Source organism: Mesoplodon mirus (genome assembly GCF_964341445.2).
Source record: "Mesoplodon mirus genome assembly, chromosome: 7".
Classification (NCBI taxonomy): domain Eukaryota; kingdom Metazoa; phylum Chordata; class Mammalia; order Artiodactyla; family Ziphiidae; genus Mesoplodon; species Mesoplodon mirus.
In genome coordinates this window covers 27794674-27808459 of record NC_138983.1, presented here as the reverse complement: position 1 = coordinate 27808459, position 13786 = coordinate 27794674, and the positions used below count along the sequence as shown (strand labels likewise).

Below are 13786 nucleotides of genomic sequence, written 5' to 3'. Positions count from 1 at the left end.
TTATGATAAATAAAGCACAAAGAAGGCATCTTTGTGGCCCTCCAAATGTTTTTCCTAAAGCCACTTTGCTAATTCCTGATCCCATCATACATCCATTCAATCATCAAATATTTATTAAGCACCAACTATTTTCAGACTTAAAAAAAAGACAATGGGGGCTTCCCTGGTGACGCAGTGGTTGAGAGTCCGCCTGCCGATGCAGGGGACACGGGTTCGTGCTCCAGTCCGGGAAGATCCCGCATGCCGCGGAGCGGCTGGGCCCGTGAGCCATGGCCGCTGAGCCTGCGCGTCCGGAGCCTGTTTTCCGCAACGCGAGAGGCCACAATAGTGAGAGGCCCGCGTACCGCAAAAAAAAAAAAAAAAAAAAAAGACAATGGATTCAACGTTGAACAAGACAATATTTATTGTTCCTTCACTAGCTGAATTTTCATTATAATGAATGTGCCCAATTTTAATTAACTTCTCTTATTAAAAACAATTTGAATGATGATAACTGCAGTTATTACAGAAATCCCCATATTAAGATTGGAAAGATAAGTATAAAAAATAAAATTTCTTACAATCTCCTACCCTTGGAGTTAGCCACCATTATAATTTTTGAATATTTGTTTTCTGACTTTGGTCAATGAATTTACAGAGATATATAGTCTTTTCTTTAAACAAATGTGTGACCATATTAAAATCCAATTTATATACAGCTGTGTGCACCTAATGAGAATATCCCTATGCTATTAAATATTTGTTGAGAAGATGATTTTTTTAAAATATTTATTTATTTATTTTTGGCCACGTTGGGTCTTCGTTGCTGTGCGCAGGCTTCCTCTAGTCGTGATGAGTGGGGGCTACTCTTTGTTGCGGTGTGTGGGCTTCTCGTTGCGGTGGCTTCTCTTGTTGTGGAGCACAGGCTGTAGACGAGCAGTCTTCAGTAGTTGTGGCACACGGGCTCAGTAGTTGTGGCTCGCAGGCTCTAGCGTGCAGGCTCAGTAGTTGTGGCACACGGGCTTAGTGGCTCTGCAGCATGTGGGATCTTCCCGGACCAGGGCTCAAAGCCTTGTCTCTTGCACTGGCAGGTGGATTCTTTTTTTTTTTTTTTTTTTTAGCATCTTTAATGGAATATACTTGCTTTACACTGTTGTGTTAGTTGCTGCTGTGTAACAAAGTGAATCAGCTATACGTATACATATATCCCCATATCCCCTCCCTCTTGCCTCTCCCTCCCACTCTCCCTAACCCACCCTCCTAGGTGGTCACAAAGCACAGAGCTGACCTCCCTGTGCAATGTGGCTGCTTCCCACTAGCTATCTATTTTACATTGGGTAGTGTAGATATGTCAATGCCACTCTCTCACTTCATCTCAGCTTACCCTTCCCCTCCCCATGTCCTCAAGTCCATTCTCTACATCTGCTTCTTTATTCCTGTCCTGCCCTTAGGTTCTTCAGAGCCATTTTTGTTTTTAGATTCCATATATATGTGTCAGCATAAGTATGTGTTTTTCTCTTTCTGACTTACTTCACTCTGTATAACAGACTCTAGGTCCATCCACCTCACTACAAATAACTCAATTTCATTTCTTTTTATGGCTGAGTAATATTCCATTGTATATATGTGCCACATCTTCTTTATCCATCCACCTGTCGATGGACACTTAGGTTGCTTCCATGTCCTGGTTATTGTAAATAGAGCTGCAATGAACATTGTGGTACATGGCTCTTTTTGAATTATGGTTTTCTCAGGGTATATGCCCAATAGTGGGATTGCTGAGTCATATGGTAGTTCTATTTTTAGTTTTTTAAGGAACCTCCATACTATTCTCCATAGTGGCTGTATCAATTTACATTCCCACCAACAGTGCAAGAGGGTTCCCTTTTCTCCACACCCTCTCCAGCATTTATTGTTTGTAGATTTTTTGATGATGGCCATTCTGACTGGTGTGGAGTGGTACCTCATTGTAGTTTTGATTTGCATTTCTCTAATGATTAGAGATGTTGAGTGTCCTTTCATGTGTTTGATGGTAATCTGTATATCTTCTTTGGAGAAATGTCTATTTAGGTCTTCTGTCCATCTTTGGATTGGGTTGTTTGTTTTTTTGATATTGAGCTCATGAGCTGCTTGTATATTTTGGAGATTAATTCTTTGTTAGTTGCTTTATTTGCAAATATTTTCCCCCATTCTGAGGGTTGTCTTTTCTTCTTGTTTATGGTTTCCTTTGTGGCGGGCAGATTCTTAACCACTGCACCACCACGGAAGTCCCAAGAACATGATTTTTTTTTTTTTTTTTTTTCCGTACGCGGGCCTCTCACTGTTGTGGCCTTTCCCGTTGCGGAGCACAGGCTCCGGACGCGCAGGCTCAGCGGCCATGGCTCACGGGCCCAGCCGCTCCGCGGCATATGGGATCCTCCCAGACCGGGGAACGAACCCGCATCCCCTGCATCGGCAGGCGGACTCTCAACCACTGCGCCACCAGGGAGGCCCAAGAACATGATTTTTTTAAATTACTTTTTTAATATCCTAGCTGGTTGATCCAAATGCTTCCTATCGCAAATAAAGTTGTGGTTTTTGTTCACACCTTTGACCGTACCACTGAATACTTGCTAGTGGGAAGCAGCCGCATAGCACAGGGAGATCAGCTCGGTGCTTTGTGACTGCCTAGAGGGGTGGGATAGGGAGGATGGGAGGGAGACGCAAGAGGGAGGGGATATGTGGATATATGTATACGTATAGCTGATTCACTTTGTTATACAGCAGCAACTAACACAACAACGTAAATCAATTATACTCCAATAAAGATGTTAAAAAAAAGTTGTGGAAGTTAAATTCCCAGATTAAAATGTATGAATAATTTTAAACCTGCTGATGTGTATTTCCAAGGTGACTTGCTTTTTAGACATGTACCAATTTCTAAAACTACAGAAATAATATATGAAAGCCCATCTAACAGCACTCATTACTGGAATAAAATATTATTTCTTAGCCTTACCAATTTAAGAATAATTTTCTAACTGGTAATGAAAATCTAATTTAAAAATTACCATTATTTAAAGTTTTCATCATATCAATACTCAAGGAGGAATATCAGGGGATAATCAATAAGATTTTATGGACCTGGAGGGTGTTATGCTTAGTGAAATAAGTCAGACAAAGACAAATGCTGTATGTTATCACTTATATGTAGAATCTAAAAAACAAAATGAATGAACATAACAAAACAGAAAGAGACTAACAGATATAGGGAAGAAACTAGTGGTTACCAATGGGGAGAGGGAAGGGGGATGGGGCAAGATAGGGAGAGGGGATAAACTACTATGTATAAAATAAAAAGCTACAAGGATATATTGTATAGCACAGGGAACATAACCAATATTTTCTAATAACATTAAATGAAGTATAACCTATAAAAATTTTGAATCACTATGTTGTATACCTGAAACTAATATAATATTATAAATAATCTATACCTCAAATAAATACATACATACATACCATTATTTAAATTTTTCATCATATCAGTACTCAAGGAGGAATATCAAGGGATAATCAGTAAGGTTTTATGAACTACAAATTAGTTTAATTCTACTTAGAAAACCATTCAATTAAAAGAAGAAATTCCTGAAATATAGGCTATATGTTAAACTTCTAGAGATTTTAAAGATAACTGAGTTCAAAATATCTAATTAGCTCAGTGCCCCCTTTCCCATATACTTATGAGAACATATCCAATTATCTTGAAAAAGGCAATTAAAATTACTATTAATAATCTTAATACTAGGACATGTTATAATTCATTTGATAATTACATTTCCCACAAAGATACTGTCAACATAAACTGTGAAACTGCAGATACATCCTGTTTACAAGTATCAGAAACAATACGCTCACTATTCTGTTGTACTTAAATGTTGTATTGCAGTTTTTCTTAACAGGTAATACATGACATGAAACATGTCTCATTTTATGCTTCATAATTTCCATTCTGATGTTTAACACTAAGAAATTATATTTATGTATCACACATGTCAGAAAACAATTTAAATAATTAAAGTAAGAAAAATAATAGCAACCATGCCTTTCATTTCAAATACAAAATATAAATCTTTTATTCATAGATATTAAAGAACCATCTGTGATCAGAAATGCCAACTATTTATATTTTCTGATTTACGTAGCTAGCATTAAGCATTTTATTTAAGTGTTCATGTTTTATATTTTCAGAAATTTATTATGAATCAAAATAAGTCATAAAAATAAGAAAAAATCAAGAGACTACCTTTCAAGATTAATTCATAAGGTTTGAAAATTCATTATGTATATTCTTTATTCTGATTTTCATAACAAGGAAAAGAAAAAAATGTAATTGCTTCAATTTTAAAAACATACTACAGGAAAAGGTACTATTTAAGCTTGGCTGAAGTTTACATTATTTATTGCTATCTTTCTTCAAAAATATTCATCAGAATAAACATTTTTCTAAACACCAAAGTAAACCAATACATGGTTCTGGCATATTTATTTTTTTGAAAAGGTGCTCTGAATCATAGACAACATAAATACTAGGCAGTGTGGTGGTTGTCATAGTAACAAGTAAATAGGAGGATAAAAATACATGCAATTTTTCAAATGTATATACTTTTTTCATAACTATGCATATTTTATAGGTAAAAAAATTCAACTCTTGCTTTAGCTCCCCATTTAGAGAGAGAAACACCTAACTCTTTAGAAATAAAAGGTTATCACATAGCAGTGGAGCAGGCTCAAAAAAGTTTTTAAATGCTGTATGGGAAATATTAAGGTTTTTAAATCAAATTTCCAAAATAAAGGCAGGAAAAAAACTCTTTTCCTTCCATATTCCTTTACTGGTCAGTTCTTTAGGTAAGGGTAAAATTGCATAAACTTCTTTACCTCCCAGGCATGAAATTCCCTTTTACTTTGCTTAAGTTTATTATTCACATGCATTAAATGGAGCACTTGACCATGGAAAACTGAAAGCCCTGTTGATCACAAAGAAGCCCCGAAAGTTAATGCTAACCCTTGAGCTAACTACTTGAATAAATGATCCGAAAATCTTTGTGCCAGTGTGCTAAATTGGAGTTTAAGGAGTTCTTTTCTTTCTCCCTTCCCTTTATTAAAATACAATCTCTGGTTTATAGGTATCCTGGAAAACACAGAAGTATACTTATACAGTGTTCTGAATTTTATACTTCAAGTTTAAGAGGGATTAGGATACATTTTCTAGAACGGGGGAGAGAGAAGTTGTTCTATTAGCCATGATGTGAAGTTTGAAATCTATTGAAAGGTATTGTTAAACCAACCAAAACAGGAAAGCTGCTCAAGTATTAGTGGGAAACAAATACTTCAAATCTGATTACATAAATTTGTGCTTCCAATTTGTTTCAATAACAACTATTATGTACCATTCTCCCGGAGAACTTAAAAATTTTAAAAGATCACCTTCTAGGCAGGGTGCCAAATATGAGGTGATAGAACAGTGTACTCTGGGGCTCACCTTGTGCTAACTCCTTGATAAAGAAACCATACACTATAATGGTTAAGGATCGACTGAACTAACCTGCAAGAGTAACTTCCTTATGACACATATGCATGATCCAATTTACTTTTATTAAAGAGAAACCCATTTGTTTCCTGGGGAGACAGTAAATTTAAACTTTAAGAAGTTCAAAGAATGAATTAAAATATTACTCAAATATTTATGACTGTCAGATTAGAATAAGTCACATGGATGATGTGACTACTGCAAAGGGAAGAAAGAATATCATTTTTTTATTCCTCTTCCCTCTCAATACTTTTAACTATTTCCTTTTGTTTTCACCATCTTAAAGGGATGGGAAAATGTCCCTGGAGACTGGAAAAGGGAAATCATACCCATCTTTAAAACAAGGGGAAATAATTTGGTAATTAGACAGCTTAGTTTAACCTGGAAACATTCAGTAACAAATTAAACAATCAATTAGTAACACCTAGAAGGGCATAAAATATTGGAAAACAACCAACACAGTATCTGAAAAGCCAAATATGCCAGATGAACTTAGTATCTTTTTCTGATAGAATGACAGATCATATTATAAAGTAAGAAGTGAACCATGTAATCTATTTAAGTATTGTAAGCTTTTTTACTCTATTTTCCAATCTAGTGTAGGGGAAAATGGTTTAGGAATAAAATAATTCGAAAACTGTCTTCAACGCTAAGCCAATGGATGTTGACATATCTCCTCTCTCTTGAGGGCCTGTTTCAGAACTGAGTCAAGGTCTTTACTAATGACTAGTCAGGAATCTTAGACTCATTTATGTTTTAGCTCTATCATATCAGATCCCTGACATCTCTGAAATTAATAAGAAATTTTTTCCTTAGTTCTCTTTCCAACTTGTTGACCTTTCTTTTCCCTAGGGATCTAAAATGACGCTGCTTCAGTTAAGTGGTACTGTACTGGTAGAAGACATAAACCCATTTTAGGTAGGAATTTTGAGAGGGAAAGAGGGAATGCTTTGTGAATGACTTAAAAGGATCCTCTATGACTAGAGTAAATGATGAGTAACAGAGTGGTGTTTAAATATAAGTAAAAACACTTGAAACTTGAAAAGTGTAAAGAATAGCTTCTGTTTGGTTAGCAAAGGGAGACAGTGTAAAGAAGTGTATGGAGTGGAGAAATGAGCCCAGTTTTCAAGGAGAGAGGTCTCTGTGTCATGTGACCAGCTGGCTAAGTACACAGTGGGGTTAGAAGCACTACTATGGAGGAAAGAGTTCCCAGCTGGGAAGAAAGTCAAACACTTGGTCTGTATTAGACAAGAATCTAATCAGACAAGAGCCAACATTATCTTGAACTGAGCTGCTTATTGGGCCAGGGTAAGTGTTGTTCTCATTATGTAATTAACATCCCTATTTTCCCAACCTCTGTTACTATTTAAAGTAATAATATAAATACCTTAGAAAGAAAAAAATTTGGTCACCGAATTGTTTGTTTGATCTTAACTATCTTTCTAAGCCTAAATACTCCGGAAACAATCAATTGGAGACGTTCCCAAGCTTAATAGGACATTACTTGTACTGAGGAACCCAGAAGGAAATGAGGGCAAGTAACCAGGTATTTACAATTTACGATTTAGGAGTGTTTGTTTCCTCAGCTGTTGATTTGCTAACAATGCCATGGTTTGACAGCCCAGTTTACTATAAACTCAGGTATGGGTAGCTATTCTCTGTCACAGCAAAAATATGTAAAATTTCTAAACCAATTCCTCTAAAGGAAGAAGTGGGGACTTTAGCCAAAAGTCAAGTAAGTATGTTGGTTGGTGGTATGTTAGAAGTGGAAAAGGAGAATTGGGCTGTACAAAGGATCAACTTAAAGCCTGGACTAAGAGAAGATAAAGAATATCAGCAAAAAGGAGTTGAGGAGTTGAATATAAAGTAAGGAGAATGATTTCTAAGAAGCATTCAAAAAGTCCATTTTTATTGATTTATAATCATATTATCATATGGATTATGACCTTCATAAATAAAGATGGATCCAGGATGGCATGCCTCTCTGAGGGATGGTATGCCACAGACCAAACCACAGCAAAAAGGTTCAAAAGACAAGACTGAAGCAAGACATGGCCTCATTATTGTAATGAAATTCAGCTCAATTCAGTATTTACTGATTATCAACTAATACCTATAATTAGAGAGATATCAAAATATAAATTAATTTACTTTGGTAAAATTGATCCAAATACATTTCTAATCATCTCAAATGCTTTAAGCTTGCCAATTCTTCCTGTACCAAAGACTATTATCTAGTTTCTGGACCAACCTTTGCTACTTTTTCAGGGCTGAGAACCAAGTAACAACAGCACTTGAGTCCTAGTGACAGGCTTAGGCTCATCTACCTGAAGCAAGAAACTGGGGAAACAGGATATACAGTGGACTAAGACTAAAAGAACTGTTACAGAGGACCCAGAAAAATCTTTTACATCTGGTTACACTTTCTTATCTTGTTTCCTCTTTTGCAAGATTACCTGACTTTAACCTAAGACTAAAATAAGATCTATTCCTAAGTATATCTTTTTCCTCTGTAATGATATATCTGAATATTGTATATATGTATATCAACAAAATTCACTATCTCATTTTCTAAATTAGATTCTTAAAATTCTGAACTTAAATACATATACGTACATTGTACTATGAAATAATTTTTCCTTTTCTTGCACTGAAATAAGAAAAGTTATTTAATTACCCCAAATATAGCTAGAAGTTAAAAAGAATTAATTTCATATTCATAGAGACTAACACTGCAGTCAGAATTTACACTACAAAGATTTTAAAAAGTCATATAGTCTTTCAAATTAATGTATCTGACTGTCTTTCTCTTATGCTCCCACTTCACCTGCAGCACATCAGACAAGGTAATAATTTATGATAATCATATGAAAATATACAATTAATATTCATCACCTCTCATTCCTCATCACTTTAGATGATCAGTAATGCAGAGTGAAAATGCTGTCAGATTTCTAATTGCTTTGTAATGGGCTTGAAACAGGGAAATCATTAAAGGCAAACAATCTGTCATTTGTCTGTTACTTTAACTATCACACAAAAAAACTCATTAAAGAAATAGCTAATGAGCTACAAAACACTATACTCATAGAGCTTCTACAGTAGATTAAAAAGTAATATTATGAGTTGCTTAAAATATTTTAAAAATATGATATTTTTGTGGAAATTCATCAGAAAACATCTATTCTTCAGTATATTTTTTAAGTTGTGTGGTTTCATTATTTTGGCATCTAATCTGTCATTGCAGAAATCTCTTTAGCATGTAAGAGTTGTTTTTCTTCACTCTCTAAATAATTAAACTGAATGGTTACAAGAAGAAGCTGAAATGCTGAATATATTTATTACTAGTAAACTGACACAAGTGATAAAAAATAGTACCATAGTAACCCTGATGCTAAGGGAAGAATGTATTCTAAAATTTGATTTCTACCCTCATATCTCTGTGGATCTGAACTGTTGAAGTTGCAATGCTTCACTCATCTTAAATATACCTATCATTACACAAAAATTATATTCGACTATTGAAATTGAGCATAATAACATTAAACTCTGCATAATAACATGAACTATTTTGAAAATTTTAAAGATATTACCAACACTAAAATGTTTCATAATATTACTACAAATAATTTTGGAGGGGAAAACAAATCATATCTTTAAATGAGTATACCAAATTTTACATATCTTTTTATGGTTCCTTTCTATATGAGGTACTTAGTATTAAAAATAATTCAATGATAATGACACTAATCTAGTTTTAAAAATGAACAAAAAACGCAGAAATGTTTTGTTGGTTACAGAGTTCAGTTGCACTTTATTTTAGAAAAAAATATGAGAGTAACAGAGATAACAGTGTTACTAATTATGTTTTTCACTTTGCTAATGAATTAAACCATGAATTTATTTCCTATAGCAAAATGTAAGAATCTTAATAAAGTCAAACTTTTTTTAAGTATGTAGACCTATTTGTATCTATTGGAATATAAACAAATTTAAAAACCTAAGTGCAATGGCATGTTTAGCCAGGTGCCTTGGTTGTTACACAGGAGTGAATTCCAAGTTGACTTCAAAAGGTTCCTTAACACTCTAGAAACAGCTTCATTACACTCTCTAATTGACTTAAACAGACTTCATATCAACTGTTTAACACATTTTAACCCACAAATTAACACTGCTTGATCATTCAAATTAACCTTTCTTCTGTGAGTCAATAACAGACAAAAATAAACTTAAAAAGTTCAGGTTTAAGAAACTAAAATGTAGAAGGGGGATGCTTTAAAAAATAGAGCATATAAATGCATATCACTGCATGGTTTGAAGAGATCATTACAAGGTTTCAGAGTGGTCATCAAACAATGAGAAAGGGGTAAAGAAGTGAATGGGGAAATAATAAGTTGGTATTTATTGTGATTACTAAAGAGAAACAGAAGATGGATTATATTCAGTGTCTTTAATAGGTTCATAGAATGATTAAAATATCAGATGTGAAGAAGCTAGGAAGACAGACACAAAAATTTCAGATAAGATGAAGACTTTTAAGAAGTCCAAAACCAGCTTGAAAGAACACTGACACAACTGAAGTTAAGCACACAAGAAAAACACAGCAACAGGTGTGGCGACAGGGAAAAGGATTTACCTCTTTGTCTCCTCTGCTTAGCGCACTGCCTTGCTTAAACTCAATGAATGTTCACTGATGATTACTGCTGAAAGACAAAAGAGAGAATAGATCAAGTGAAGACCATCAGAGAAAGGAAAAAATGCAAAAATGAAAAAAACACTTCTGAAAGATGAGATAGGATTGTTCATTAGAGCTGATTCTCAATACTGTCTAAATCTTTAAGATAATTGGCCAAAAAAAAAGAAAAAAGAAAAAAAAGGAAATTTCTCTAATTCTACTCATTCATCTCTCCTCTCTGCCACAGCATTATTTAAAATTTAGCACTTCCATGTATCTTCCTGGATTAGCCTCATTTTGCTTCAAAGATTTCAATCATTCAAGTAATCTGCCTTATTCTATTTGCATAACTGCAAGTTATTAACTGCGGCAATTAAATAACCTGTATTTCCTCTGGAATAGCACTTGGCACAGTTATTTCAGTTGCTTGTCTGTCTACCCAGATAAACTTTAAGATTTTGAGAGGGCTACAGGCAATTCTGTCTTGTGTTTCTTGTAACAGCGTGGGACACCTAGTAGACAAAAAATATTTGTTGAGTGCATGAATAAGTGAATGAAGGCTATATACGTACTATGTCATTGTGGTTTTGTTGTTGTTGTTTTTTTTAATCTCATCACTAGCCAATAGACTCTAAGTTGCTCTAGGGGCAATCATCTAATTTCAGTGTATAACCATAATATTCTGTGGTACTTAAAAATAAATATAGCTTAGGGCTTCCCTGGTGGCACAGTGGTTGAGAGTCCGCCTGCCGATGCAGGGGATGCGGGTTCATGCCCCGGTCCAGGAGGATCCCACATGCCGTGGAGCGGCTGGGCCTGTGAGCCATGGCTGCTGGGCCTGCACGTCCGGAGCCTGTGCTCCGCAATGGGAGAGGCCACAGCAGTGAGAGGCGCGCATACCACAAAAAAATAAATAAATAAAATAAAATAAATAAATAAATCTAGCTTAGTTCACTGATGTAAAAATCCTAAAAATTCAGAGATAATAAGATCAAGGAAATTAAAGAAGAGTTGGTAATGAAACCAGTAGAAAGATCTAAGTAAATATCAGTATAATCCTAGGCTAAGAAATAATTAACAGAAGTATGCTGTATATATGGCAAATATCCATCAATAAGAAGCACAATTTACTAATATGATCTCAAGGTAAGAATTTGTTAATGTACGGTGGACATTAGTAAGTTTATGTGTAGGCAAGTACTAAAGTGATAAATTGAATAAGAATGTGATTGCTATCACTACAACAAATGGTCTCAAACCTCTGCTATATCTATTTAACTATATTTATATCTACATCTATATCTAACTCTAGTTATAGTACTTGATGAATCATCTTGAAGTCAAATAGTTAATGTATGCCTTCTTTGCTTATGTTAGACGCTGATGACACAAGAGGTTTCTGCCCATGCTTCTAATGCATCTGGCAAACTACAGTTCAACAAACATTTGGGTTTGGTTTCATTTCTCCAATTCAATAGTTTGCGGCTTTCATTTGCTCTGTTTGGAAACTCCTAAAATACTGTTATGAATTCTTAATGTTCTAATATATCAAAACTGAGCAACAAATATTTCATTATTAATAATAACAATACCTAATCTTTACTGAGTACTTACTTTCAGACACTATTAACTCATTTAATCCTCACAACAAACCTATGAAGAAGATACTATTATCTCTATTTTATAGAGGAAGAAACTAAGGCACAGAGATTAATTAACTTAAAGTGTTCATTTAACCAGTACAAGGCAGAATCTGGATTCAAACCTATGCAGTCTGACCCCAGAGTTCATGCTCATAACCATTATGCTAACATAGTTTATATTTATGCTATATTTGCTTTACATAAAATGAATAAATTACCTTCTTAAAATAGTGAGAAACAAAACTATTGTAGACACACATCATTAGAATTCCAGAGAATGTGGCAGCAAAGCAGGTGCTTAGTTTCTCTGAGAGGTGTTCCTGCCCTCAGAGAGTTTACAATCTGATTTGGAAATTAGAACATACATCTGAAAATGTGTAACAATACACTGTGGTTTAGGATGAGTACAAATGTGGAGTACGCCCAGGACTGCTATAAAAGTTGAGAGGAGGAAGTAATTTCTAAGGACTGGGCCACCATAAAAGACTTGATGGAACAGATAGGTCTTAAAGGAAGAATAAAACTGATAGGAGGAAGAAAAGAGCTATGATGTTATAAGCAAGAGGAACCATCAAACCATCTGAACAAAATTATGAAGTACCAAGAAAATATCCAAATTGTTTAATTGTTTCATGTACAGAGGTAAGAGGTGATGAGACTGGAAAAGTACGATCATATTGGGGAGGAATATTGGGTTAAGGAGGTAGGACTTTATCCTCTAGACCTACCCTGTTTGATAGTCACTAGTTAGATGTGGCTATTAGCACTTGAAACGTAGCTAGTCCAAATTGAGGTGAGCTGTACAGGTAAAATACACACCGGCTTTTGAAGACTTCAGTATGAAAAAAGAATGTAAAATATTTCATTAATAATTTTTATACTGATTACATTTTGAAATGATCATAGTCTGGATATACTGGGTTAAATCATTAAAATCCATTTCACTTGTTTCTTTTTATTTTCCTAATGTAGCTACTGGGAAATTTAAAATCACATGTGTGAAATGGATTAAATGTAAGGCCAGACACTATAAAACTCTTAGAGGAAAACAGAGGCAGAACAGTCTATGACGTAAATCACAGCAAGATCCTTTTTGACCCACTTTCTAGAGAAATGGAAATAAAAACAAAAATAAACAAATAGGACCTAATGAAACTTCAAAGCTTTTGCACAGCAAATGAAACCATAAACAAGATGAAAAGACAACCCTCAGAATGGGAGAAAATATTTGCAAACGAAGCAACTGACAAAGCATTAATCTCCAAAATATACAAGCAGCTCATGAGCTCAATATCAAAAAAACAAACAACCCAATCCAAAAATGGGCAGAAGACCTAAATAGACATTTCTCCAAAGAAGATATACAGATTGCCAACAAACACATGAAAGGACACTCAACATCACTAATCATTAGAGAAATGCAAATCAAAACTACAGTGAGGTACCACTTCACACCAGTCAGAATGGCCATCATCAAAAAATCTACAAACAATAAATGCTGGAGAGGGTGTGGTGAAAAGGGAACCCTTTTGCTCTGTTGGTGGGAATGTAAGTTGATAGAGTCACTGTGGAGAACAGTATGGAGGTTCCTTAAAAAACTAAAAATAGAACTACCATACGACCCAGCAATCCCATTACTGGGCATATACCCTGAGAAGACCATAATTCAAAAAGAGACATGTACCGCAATGTTCATTGCAGCTCTATTTACAATAACCAGGACATGGAAGCAACCTAAGTGTCCATCGACAGATGAGTAGATAAAGAAGATGTGGCATATATATACAATGGAATATTACTCAGCCATAAAAGGAAACAAAATTGAGCTATTTGTAGTGAGGTGGATGGACCTAGAGTCTGTCATACAGAGTGAAGTAAGTCAGAAAGAGAAAAACAAATACCGTATGCTAACACATATAT

General features: G+C 34.8%; 1 protein-coding gene across 1 annotated transcript in view; it reads right to left on the bottom strand.

Moving 5' to 3' along the window:
• The window catches only part of DCDC1 (doublecortin domain containing 1), a gene marked incomplete at its 3' end in the record, with an annotated part of 460818 nt that extends 450283 nt beyond the window's left edge, over window positions 1-10535 (bottom strand). The window contains 1 exon segment of the mRNA XM_082627300.1: window positions 10185-10535.
• Window positions 10536-13786: the final 3251 nt, after the last annotated feature.